Source organism: Hyaena hyaena, unplaced genomic scaffold (assembly GCF_003009895.1).
Source record: "Hyaena hyaena isolate Hyena2069 unplaced genomic scaffold, ASM300989v1 scaffold_1968, whole genome shotgun sequence".
Taxonomy (NCBI): domain Eukaryota; kingdom Metazoa; phylum Chordata; class Mammalia; order Carnivora; family Hyaenidae; genus Hyaena; species Hyaena hyaena.
Genome location: NW_024082574.1, coordinates 85,363 through 96,881, shown reverse-complemented (window position 1 = coordinate 96,881; position 11,519 = coordinate 85,363).

The following is an 11,519-nucleotide window of genomic DNA, read 5'->3' as shown; positions in this document are numbered from 1 at the left end:
GAGCACATGGAATTTGAAAAATTAATGAAAACAATAATTTGTTCATTCGCAGTTTTCTCTGGAAGTCCTAACTAGTTCAGTCAGGTTAACTTACCTAAAATCTTTCAAATCTTGATTTGTGAACCTGCTCAGAACAAATTATTTATTTCTCTCTTTAATCTCAATCAAACCTGTTTCTTCAATTAAATTAATTAATTAAAGGAACATGAGAATTTGTTTCCAAGAAATAAAATCTTCTTCCTTCTCTCACTAAGCTTCTCTAATATTATCCAAAAAGAGATTGTATAACATGTGAAATATAGTGTCTATGAGTCCTGAGAAATTTTGGGGTCAATAGTTTTTCTAAACTTCTTCAATTCACATATGTAAATATGCCAATAGAAACATTTGAATTATAAAATACTTCATCTTTGTTTTAAGGTATTAATCATATAAACTTTAAAATAAAAGAACTCAAAATGGGTATATTATCAAGCAAAATTAAAACATTGTAACTAAAGTAAGAAAATAAATACTAGAAATCTGGAAACAAATATGATATACTAAAGACATAAGCAACCTAGAATATTTAGATTTTCTTCAAGAAAGAGAGGAAAATTTTCGACCACAACTGCTGGACGATAACATGCAAGACTCATACCCACATGCACATGTGCACAAAATAAAACAAGATTAAAAATAATAAGAGGACTTTTACTTCCAGCTCTATCAGAGTAACTAATTTGAGCCCATGTTCTCTGCTTAAGTCATCATGAAACTAAATCAATTTAATGAAGAAACTTGACAACAAGAAACTCAAAACCGTATCTTTTTAGAAAGAGAGATTTCAATAAATGTGACCACAATTAACACTAGCTCAGCTAAAGTGTGAGACGGAGACCAAGCTCAACATGACTGTCTCTCTGAAGAGAGTTAGCAAAGATCAAATCAGCTGAAGTGGTTAGTATCCTCGGGTCAAGACTACATTGAACTGGAATCTGGGCAGAAGGTCCCCATTTATGCCTTGGCTGAGGAACAAGTATAGCCCATGATTGCACATGAGTAATAAGCCTAAGAGTCCAACAAAGACACCTAGTGCTGAGGAGTCTGTGGGCTTGCAGTTTGGGCTAAGAAAGTGAAAAGACCTTATTAATATCTCTTCAAACCTCAGACTTCTTGCTGAACACCAGGAAAGCCACTTAGGAGTATATTAGGAGTAAAGACCACAGTACAGAGCAAGAGTGAGAAAATTAAGAACTAGGGAGAAATCTATCCACCACTGGTTCTAGTAAATAATGTTTTATTGAAACATGTCCACTCCCAGTCATCTGCATATTGTCTATGGCTGCTTTTAATGGCAGAGTTGAGTAGCTTAACAGACCTCATGGCCTCAAAAGCCAAAGATATTTACTATCTATCCTTTTACAAAAAATGTTTGCCCACCTCTGGTGTAGAATTTACTTTTCTATTTTTTTGTATCATTTGAGAAGAAATAATGAGAGGCAGGTTGCAATGCAGCGATATTTGTCTTCATCTACCCAGATGTCTCTAGAAGGTAACTTTTAAACTTGTTGGCCAGCCACGAAAACTGAATTAGTCCATCCCTCTACAATCTCCCCCTTTGTCCATGACTGTATTTGAAAGGATGAAATGTGAAGAAGCCTATGTATTCTGTCCACCTATATCTCACACTAACAACTCAAATTACAACCACGTCAATGTTATATAACACAAGGGAAATTTACTTATTTGCCATTGAATAGAAAATTTTGTTGAGCCCATCCATTCCTATAAATCTTCAATCGCAACTTAACTTTCCTTGAAAAATGATACTTATTCACAACTCCCCAAGTTCTATATGTGAAATTCAAAATCAAGCCACACTAGTATATTCCCTATCCTACGGCTATTAAATTCAAGGAAGGCCATCTGCATGATCTGTTCATCATTCAACCTAAGTATGTGCCAAAACTGTAAGGCAATGTCCTTAAAGTTTGGATAGTGCCTTTCAAGTGCTGTTTGGCTGAGTCATCCTTAGTGTAGCTTGCCATGCACCCATATAAAAGTAGCCTATCATTTTTAGCCTAAGCCACCTTAACTGAAGAGACTATCCAAGATGAAAATTATGTGAGACCAATTCTTACTAAATACTATGAGAAATTTTAGCTATATTTTAAAGTGAGTGCATTCACTAATCCTTAAATTATGTCTTGTTTCATGTGAAAAAAATCTCTTTTATCGTTGGTATTTAAAGTAGATACTGGAACTCTCTGTTTCAAAATTAAAATACACTTCAATATTAAAAACATCAAAATCAGAAAATTAAGATTACTTAAAGCTGACATTAAGTTTTCCCTCCTTAACAAAATATTAACAATTCTGATTTTATACTTTACAAAGCAAATTAGATAATATCACATATTTGTTATATATACTGGCCTTCTATTTATTAGCTTAAAGTAGCTATTTTATGGTATGAGCATAAAACTGTGGGTAAGAAGGGAAGAAACAACTAATCTCTTCATAACATCTATTTGGAAACTGTTAATCAAAAAGATTCAGATTGGAGGATACAAATTGAACAATTAAATTTATTATATATGGGTTTTTTTTCCTTTTTAAAAAATGTATTTATTTTTATTTATTTTTTAGTAATAGAAAGACAGAGCATGAGAAAGAGAGGAGCAGAGAGAGAGAGAGGGAGACACAGAAGCTGAAGCAAGCTCCAAGCTCTGAGCTGTGAGCACAGAGCCAGATATGAGGCTCAAACCCACAGACCTTCACCATGATCTGAGCTGAAGTCAGATGCCTAACTGACTGAGCCCCCAGGTGCCCCTTTGCCTTTTTAAAAAAATAGGTAGGTATCCTGGAACTTTCGATGATTAATGAGTGAGGAACAACAATTGGATCTATTTAATGCAAAATTTGCACTGGTTACAGATGATGTCCTGTTCTCTAGTATGGAAATTAATCTGATATTCTCTTTGAATATGAGGGAAAATAGCCATGATTTATGCAAATTAAAGTAGAATTTAGTATAAGAAGATCATGTTAATAATTAAAGACTATAAATATTGGATCACTAATTTATATATATGAAACTATTTATCCATTATATGATAATTAACGAATTTAAACATAAACTATAAATAAATAAATATATAAATAAATAAATACATAAATAAATATTCAGGGTTCTTGACTTTTCCCTGACATTAGCCATCTCTCTTATTTTAATCCTGCAACCACTTTCTTGCTGGACAAGAAAGACTTTAAACTTAGATTCTACGACACACTTACGTCAATGGACATTTCATCTCAGCAGAAAATCAACATGGAAACAATGGCTTTGAATGACACACTAGACCAGATGGACTTATGAAAAAGCTAATAATTTGGCACTCTGATGAAGGAACAGTAACAACCTTGTATAAATATATACTTGTAGGTAAGCCTGATGTCGTGGAGAAGGTCACTTCTGTATTCCTCCTTCTTCTATGACTACTCATTAATTAATTCAAATCACTTGTATTGAGAACTTATGATGTGACCAATATTGCTATAAGTGTTAAGGCCAAAAAGAGTGAACAGGTAATGACCCATCTCTACTGATATGTATTACATTCAGAACATTCCATTCTAAAGTCTAAAACATTCCATTCCATGGAATTCTAAAATCCCATTCCATTCTATTCTAAAAGGGGAAATACATTCTTTTAAGTATACATGGAACATTCTCCAGAATGGATCACATATTAGGTCACAAAACAGGCCTTAACAAATACAAAAATATTGACTCATACTATGTACCTTTTCTAACCATAATACAATGAAACTAGAAGTTAACCACAGGAAGATATTTGGAAAGACCACAAGTATATTGCAGGGTAAATACCTGCTACTAAACAGTGAATTGGTCAACCAGGAAGCCAAAGAAAGAACTTAAAAATACATGCAAAAAAATGAAAATGAAAACACAACAGTCCACAACAATTTTGAGAGCAGCAAAAGTAGTCCTAAGAGGGAAGTACATAGCAATACATGCCTACCTCAGGAAGCAAGAAAAATCTCAAATAAACAACCTAACTCTACACTTAAAGGAGCTAGAAGACAAGCAACAAATGAAGTTGAAATCCAGCAGAAGAAAGGAAATAATAAAAATGAGAGCCGAAATATATGGTCTAGAAACTAAAACACACACACATGCACACACACACACACACACACACACACACAAATAGAACAGATCAATGCAACCAGGAGCTGGTTCTTTGAAAAAAATGAATAAAATTGAAAAACCTCCAGCCAGACTCATCAGAAATTAAAGAGAAAGGATCCAGAAAAATAAAACCACATGTGAGAGAGGAGAAATAACAACCAACACTACAGAAATACAATTATAAAGGAATATAATGGAAAAACTACATGTCAACAAATTGGAACAACCTGGAAGAAATGCACAAACTCTTAGACACATATAAACGACCATAACTAAAAAAGAAGAAATAGAAAACTTGAGCAGATGGGTAACCAGGAAAGAAACTGAATTGGTAATCAGAAAACTCACTACCTTAAAAGTCCAGGGCCAGATGGCTTCACAGGCAAATTCTACCAAATATTTAAAGAAGAATTAATGCCTATTCTTCTCAAACTATTCCAAAAAATAGAAAGAGAAGGAAAACTTCCTAAAACTCATTCCATGAGGCCAGCATTACCGTGATCCTAAAACCAAATAAAGAGTCCATAAAAAAAAGAGAACTACAGGCCAATATCCTTGATGAAGACGAATGCAAAAATAAGACAAAAACAGAGAGAGAGGCAAACCTTAAGAGCATCTTAAATACAAAGAGCAAAATGAGGGTTGCTAGAGGGAAGTTAGGTGGGGGGATGGGCTAAATGGGTAATGGGCATTAAAGAGGGCAATTGTGACACACACTGGGTGTTATATGTAATGATGAATCACTAAATTCTACTGCTGATACCAATATTGCAATATATGTTAACAAACGTGAATCTAAAATAATTGAATGACTCTTGACTACAATGATTTGATGATTTCCTGTCTTACATTTAATTAATTAAAAAGAAAAAAGATAACATATCTAAGTACTTCATATTGGGGAAATGTTAGAAGGTAAATTTTCAATTACAGGTTTAGAGTGGCCTTACTATATATTTATTTGGTATTCTGACTTGGAGTCAATTCCAAAATGTTCAACATAGGCCCAGAAAGATATTCATAGGAACTGGCAATGGGAAAGTGTAACTGGGAAGGTGGACTGTTCCATCTTAAAGAGAGCTAATTTCTCTCTTAAGCAGTATAACTACATGCTTTGTTAATGTGAGTCAATTGGTTAAGAGAAAATCTTAGAAATATAGTGAACATGGTAAATATTAGGAAGAAATACCTACTCTTCAGAATTATCTCCATGTGGAGGTGCATTCTTTTAAGAATAATTTTCAAAGAGTTAAAAGATACAGGAGTCATGCAATTTTTCAATGAACACTTGCTAAATATTTTATTCAACTAGTTAAACCAGTAAGATAGTAAGTTTGTTGAAAAGGAGAATTCAAGGGGTGCCAGGGTGGCTCAGTCAGTTAAGTGTCCATATTCCGCTCAGGTCATGATCTCACGTTCCTTGAGTTCGAGCCCTGTGTTGGGCTCTGTGCTGACAGCTTAGAACCTGGAACCTGCTTCAAATTCTGTGTCTCCCTCTCTCTCTGCCCCTCCGTGCTTGCACTTTGTCTCTATCTCCCTGAAAATAAATAAAGCAGAATCAAGGAATAAACACTATAATCAAAAGACTACTGTTAAGTATCTACTAGATACTGGATTGATTAATATCCTATAGTGTCATAAAACTATAATCTGTAGGGTAGCTTTTCCACAGAACAGAAATCTACAGTTAATGTGTCATTTCAAGGTATGTGGACTTTAAGCAAAGAGTAAATAATAAAGTGTATTTTCAGGAACAATTAAATAATTTTTGAGCCTATGAGATAATGACATTGTAAAGACAGACAGTCATTTTCCTGCCTTATTTCTAAAGTTTGAAGATTTTTTCAACAATTCATGAGTGCAATTATCTTGGCCTGTCTCCTACCTACCCTTCCCCTGTTGTTGACAAGACTTATCTGACAGGTAGATCTTGAAAAAAGATCTGGGTATGCTACATCTATCCTATTCCCATTCCTCTCTTGTGTTGTCTTTTCTACAGCTAGGTTTTAGACTGCTGAAGTCATTCAATAAAAGTTACCCAACCTGTTTGGTGGGGTAGATTTGGATCAGTCTCACTGGAATGTCCAAAGCCATATTTTTAACACCTCTATCTATAACAAAACTGAATCTTTAACATCCACTTCATTGCCTACTTTCTCTAACTGACTCAGCAATCAACCATGATAAGGATGGGATTCCCTCACAATCCCAACAATGGCGAGGAACCCAAACACTTTTGTGAATATTATGTGGCGTTACACACTGGAAACAAGGTATGGCAATACACTTCAAAATTCTAATTTTGTTTAATGTTTATTCATGTTTGAGAGACAGTGAGTGAGTGGGATAGAGGCAGAGAGAGAGAGAGGAAGACACAGAATCTGTAGCAGTATCCAGGCTCTGAGCTGTTAGCACAGACCCAGAGGCAAGGCTGGAACCCACAAACCGTGAGATCATGACCTGAGCCAAGGTCGGATGTTTAACCAACTGAGCCACCTGGTGTCTCTCAAAATTCTAAAATACAAATGGCCTTTGCCTCAGAAATCCTGTTCTGATAATAATGATGATAATTAAAGAAATAGATGATATGTATTATGTATAAAATAAGATTTTAAACAAATAACTTTATAATAGTTAAATACAGGAAGCTTTTCAAATAAAGATTTGTCCATAAATAGTGTATAACACAGAAAAAATAGTGATGCAAATCTATATTTTTATCATGGAAAAGTATTAACACTATATTGATGCAGAAATTGATTGTATATATACTACGTTGAAGTATACTTATACATTTTTCCACTGAAAGTACAGACCTAAAGCAATTTTGTTGTCTCTTGTTAACCTGTTGTTATCTATGGGTTGAAGAGTAGCCAGATATATCTTTTCATCACAAAAATTTTGTTTTGCACTCAGAATGCATCTAATAAAATTGTCTCATCTTATTTTCTCAAAGGACAGGATTCCCACTGCTGCCTCTATTAGGTATTTTGCCAAAATTCTGCATAAATTATAATCATTAGTCATGTTTGAACTTTGGTTACAAGGGCCCTTTATTTACCCACATAGAGAGCTCCTGCACCTCCCTAAGAGTCTTAGGTAATAAAACATCCATGTTACATCACTGTGTAAAAGTCTGTCTTTGCCCAGAGAAATCAGAAAGCATCTGTCAAAATCTTCTAAAAATCACCTTAGATTTCTCATCATTTAAAATACATAACTTTTCTTTCAGGTTTTCTATCTAAGAAATTTTTTCCTAGGTTTAAACTGGAATAGAATATTTTCTTTTCTTTTTTTAAGTGTTTTTATTTCTTTTTAAGAGAGTCCAAGTGAGGCAGGAGAAGAAAGAAGTGGACAGAGATCTGAAGTAGGCTCTGCGCTGACAGTAGCAAGCCCCTTATGGGGCTTGAACTCACTAATCCTGAGATCATGAGCCAAGCCAAAGTGGGACGCTCAACAGACTGAGCCACCCAGGGGCCACTAAAGTGGAATAAAACTTTTAAGAGGAGTTCCTTGGCAATTCAGAGAACACTAGCTGCAATAAAAACTTGTCTGTGAATGTGTATGTCTCCAGGAAAGGACCATTTGTGCACATATTTGACTCCACTTTTGCTTTGAGTTTCATCTTTGGAACCATCAGGATCATACAGTCACCTAAAGTATGATTACCTTCCCCAAGAGTAAGTATATTCTTATTTGGTTATTTCAGTTTCTTCATTTAACATTCTCTTTGATCTCAGCAAAAATATCAGACTTCTCTATTTAAATATGAGATGGAAATAAATTAATTTGGATATCTCTGAAAAAAACCAAAGAGTTATTTAAATTGGTACAAGTAATTATTTAGAATGTGTTTTTGTTTGAGAAAACTTAAATTTTAAGGGATTGGATTTGTTGGAAATATTTAATACACACATCAGTAGAGATAAGTCAGTACCCTTCCACTCTTTTCAGCCTTGGTACTTATAATACCGATCATATCATAGGTTCTCAATACATGTGTTTTGAATAATTCATAAGTCGTCATAGAAACAGAAGGACCAAACAGAAGTGGTCTTCCCCACAACATTGCACTTACCTACAAATATATGTTTATACCAGGTTGTAACTGTGCCTTCATTACAGTGCCAAATTATTAGCAATGTTGTCTATAGTGATCAATGAGCTAATTATAAATACCAATATTTCTTGAAGTACACCAAATTGAAAACACACCTAAATTAAAGTGATTTACTAGAACACTCACTTAATTTTCCAAGATCACAGAAGATAAATTGGTGATGAGAAAGAAAGGAGAGTTTGGGAATCTGGGACAATGCTCTGTGTTAGAATGCCACAATGGAGCACTGAGAGCTTTAAGAATATTCTCAGTTTGGTTCAGAAGGGTCAATTCCTATATGATCCTGTCTAAAAACATACTTGATTATTAGTTATTTCTCCCCCTGAGCATTGAGTAGTGCTCCTTTTCTGCAGAGATGCCTATAATCCAGGGTAATTTCCTATCTGTAGGAGTCTGATGCTGTCATTCATTACTGTCTTAACAGCAATACCATGCTTCAATTCATCAGACCTTAGAAAGCACACCTCTAGGTTTATCACTGGGTACAGATTGTAGAATAAGTAAAAACATTCATATAACAAACTAAATAATTTTTACACAGGAAATCCTTTTCATACTTGGAATGGAGGGAAAACAAAAGATATAGACTCTTTATTGACAAAAGGAAATAACTGCTCACTTAATTAATTACCTAATGATAGCTGAGAAAGAAATGTGAAATACTATTGCCTCATGTCCAAAATTGCAGAGTTTCTGAACTCTGCCCTTAGTATTTCTTTAAAAAGCATTGAACAGGTTATCAGAGGCACCCCAATTCACAAATTTTATAAAGAATTCAGAAGAGAAAACACAATACTTGTAATACCATCAATTAGTGCCCACACACATTAGCATAAGTATTCCAGTAAGTTATGAAGCAAAACGAAGAGGAGGAGGAAGAAAATGAAGGAGAGAAAAGAGGTAGTGGCTTTAACTTATTATCTTCAAGGCACTCTGCCTGAATTATCTCAATCAAGACTCACAATAATTCCATGAAGTAGAAATGATGGAGGAAACTAAAGCTAAAAAGGAAAGGGAAGAGGGAACAGCATACCTTTATTTCAAAGACAGTGTAGAAAGCACAGGAAGCAAACTTCCTCTTACTAGACATCAGCCCACAGGAAGACAACAGAATCAGAGTCACGCCTGCATAATATTAAAGGCAGTCTCAAAAAAGATCACTTAATTTTTACCCCAATCAGCTTATATGTTAATGATCTTATATATAAAATCGTTTTAAAACCTGATCAGTCAATATAAAAAATACCTTGTTTTTGTTGTTTAAGGCAAATACGATAGTCATTCTTTGTTTACTTCTACAAACTTTTAAAGAACACTTACTATGCCCCTGGAGATAAGCTTACTGCTCGAGACCCAATAATGTTCAAAATAAAATTTGTCAACCTTATTTGACAAGTCAGTCAGTAGACCTATCCTAAGAATAGTCATACACCACAGTGGGAATATTAAGAAGAACATCCACTTATACCTAAAGGATTATAGATAGATTCCTAGTGAAAGTTATACCTAAATCAAAACTTGAAAGAAGGATAGGAAGGATAGAGACTACAAGTGTAGAAATCACTAAAGAGAAAAGGATAGTATATGGAAATTTACACAGATAATTTTAAAACACAGAAAGTTATACCTAATCCAAAACTTCAAAGAAGGATAGGAAGGTTAGAGACTGCAAGTGTAGAGATCACTAAAGAGAAAAGGATCAGCATATGGAAATTTACACATATAAGTTTAAGCATGGGCTTTTATGGGAACTGCTAGTAAATAAGTGAAGCAAATTGAATCAGGAGATGTGAAAGCAGTGGCCTTACTCTATAGACTGTACCCTTTAATCACTATGATGTACTATCCTTTTTTTCCCTTTTTTCATTAAAGTATAATTAGCAGTGCAATGTTAGCTTCAGTTGTACGATATAATGATTTCACAATTTTATACATTTCTCGTGCCCATCAAGATAAAGGTACACTTAATCCCTGTTACCTATGTCACCCAGGCCCCACCCACGTACCCTCTGGCAACCACCAGTTTGGTCTCTGTATTTAAGAGTCTTTGTTTCTTTGTTTGTCTCTTTTTCTCTTTGTTCATTTGCTTTTCTTTAAATTCCACATATGAATGAAATCATAAGGTAATTTATCTTCCTGTGACTCACTTATTTCATTTAGCATTATGCCCTGTAAGTCCATCTGTGTTGCTGCAAATGGCACGATTTCATTCTTTTTTATGCCTAAGTAATATTCCATTGCACATCATAGAGGTATATGTATACTATGGGTAGTAAAATGGCATGCAGTGCAAGTACACTAGAAGAATAGAAGTAGGTAACTTGTATTAAGAAATACTGGAAATATTAGAAAGATCTCTATATGCTCACTGAGAAGCTTAAATTTTATGACGAACATATAATGGAGTGATAGAATTAAAATTACTGCCTGAGTAATTTTAATTATTTGAGGTGACAAAAATTCTACTTGCAAACTCTGAAAAACTAAAGAAAAAATTATTTTTTTAATTCAATTTAGTTTCAGTGTCTTTCCTCCCTACCTAACTCTGCCACTTCATTTTAGTGAATCATTACCATATCTCTGTGCTGTCACCCTCAACGCACCTTAGCCATAATTCTGGTACATTTGTGCACTTTCAGCGTATTAAGAGAGAAAGAAATGTCAGTATCCATCAGAGTTGTCATTATCATAATATTCATCATCTCTTCATGTCCTCAAATACTGATTCTGTGCTTTCCTCCAATGGGGCTTCTTGTCCCTCTTCCCATAGTACTTTTATGGTTCAGTGGTTCTCTGTATAAGCCTTAAGATACTTTTATATTTCTTCAGCAGAATGCAATACAGGAAAATGTATGAAGTACTGAACATTCTTTTTTAGTTTCCTGCCACTATTAAGCATAGGAACACCCTTCTAATTATATAACAGTCTTGTGAATGAAAATACCATGTGACTTTCGAAAGCCCTTTTAGCCTGTGTTCAAGGAGCACCTACTTAGTTCCTATTATTTTCCTCCTTAGATGGCTACAAAGAAAAAACTTTGCCAAAGTCTATCTCATTTTTTTTTTCTTCTGGCTCCATATCAGTTGGAAGATAGCAGAGAGGCAAAAACATAGACATTTTATTCAGAACCATCAAATTTTCTAAACTATCTCCCAACTCATTTATCCCCTACTAAACAAATTTCCTAAATTTTTTAAGTA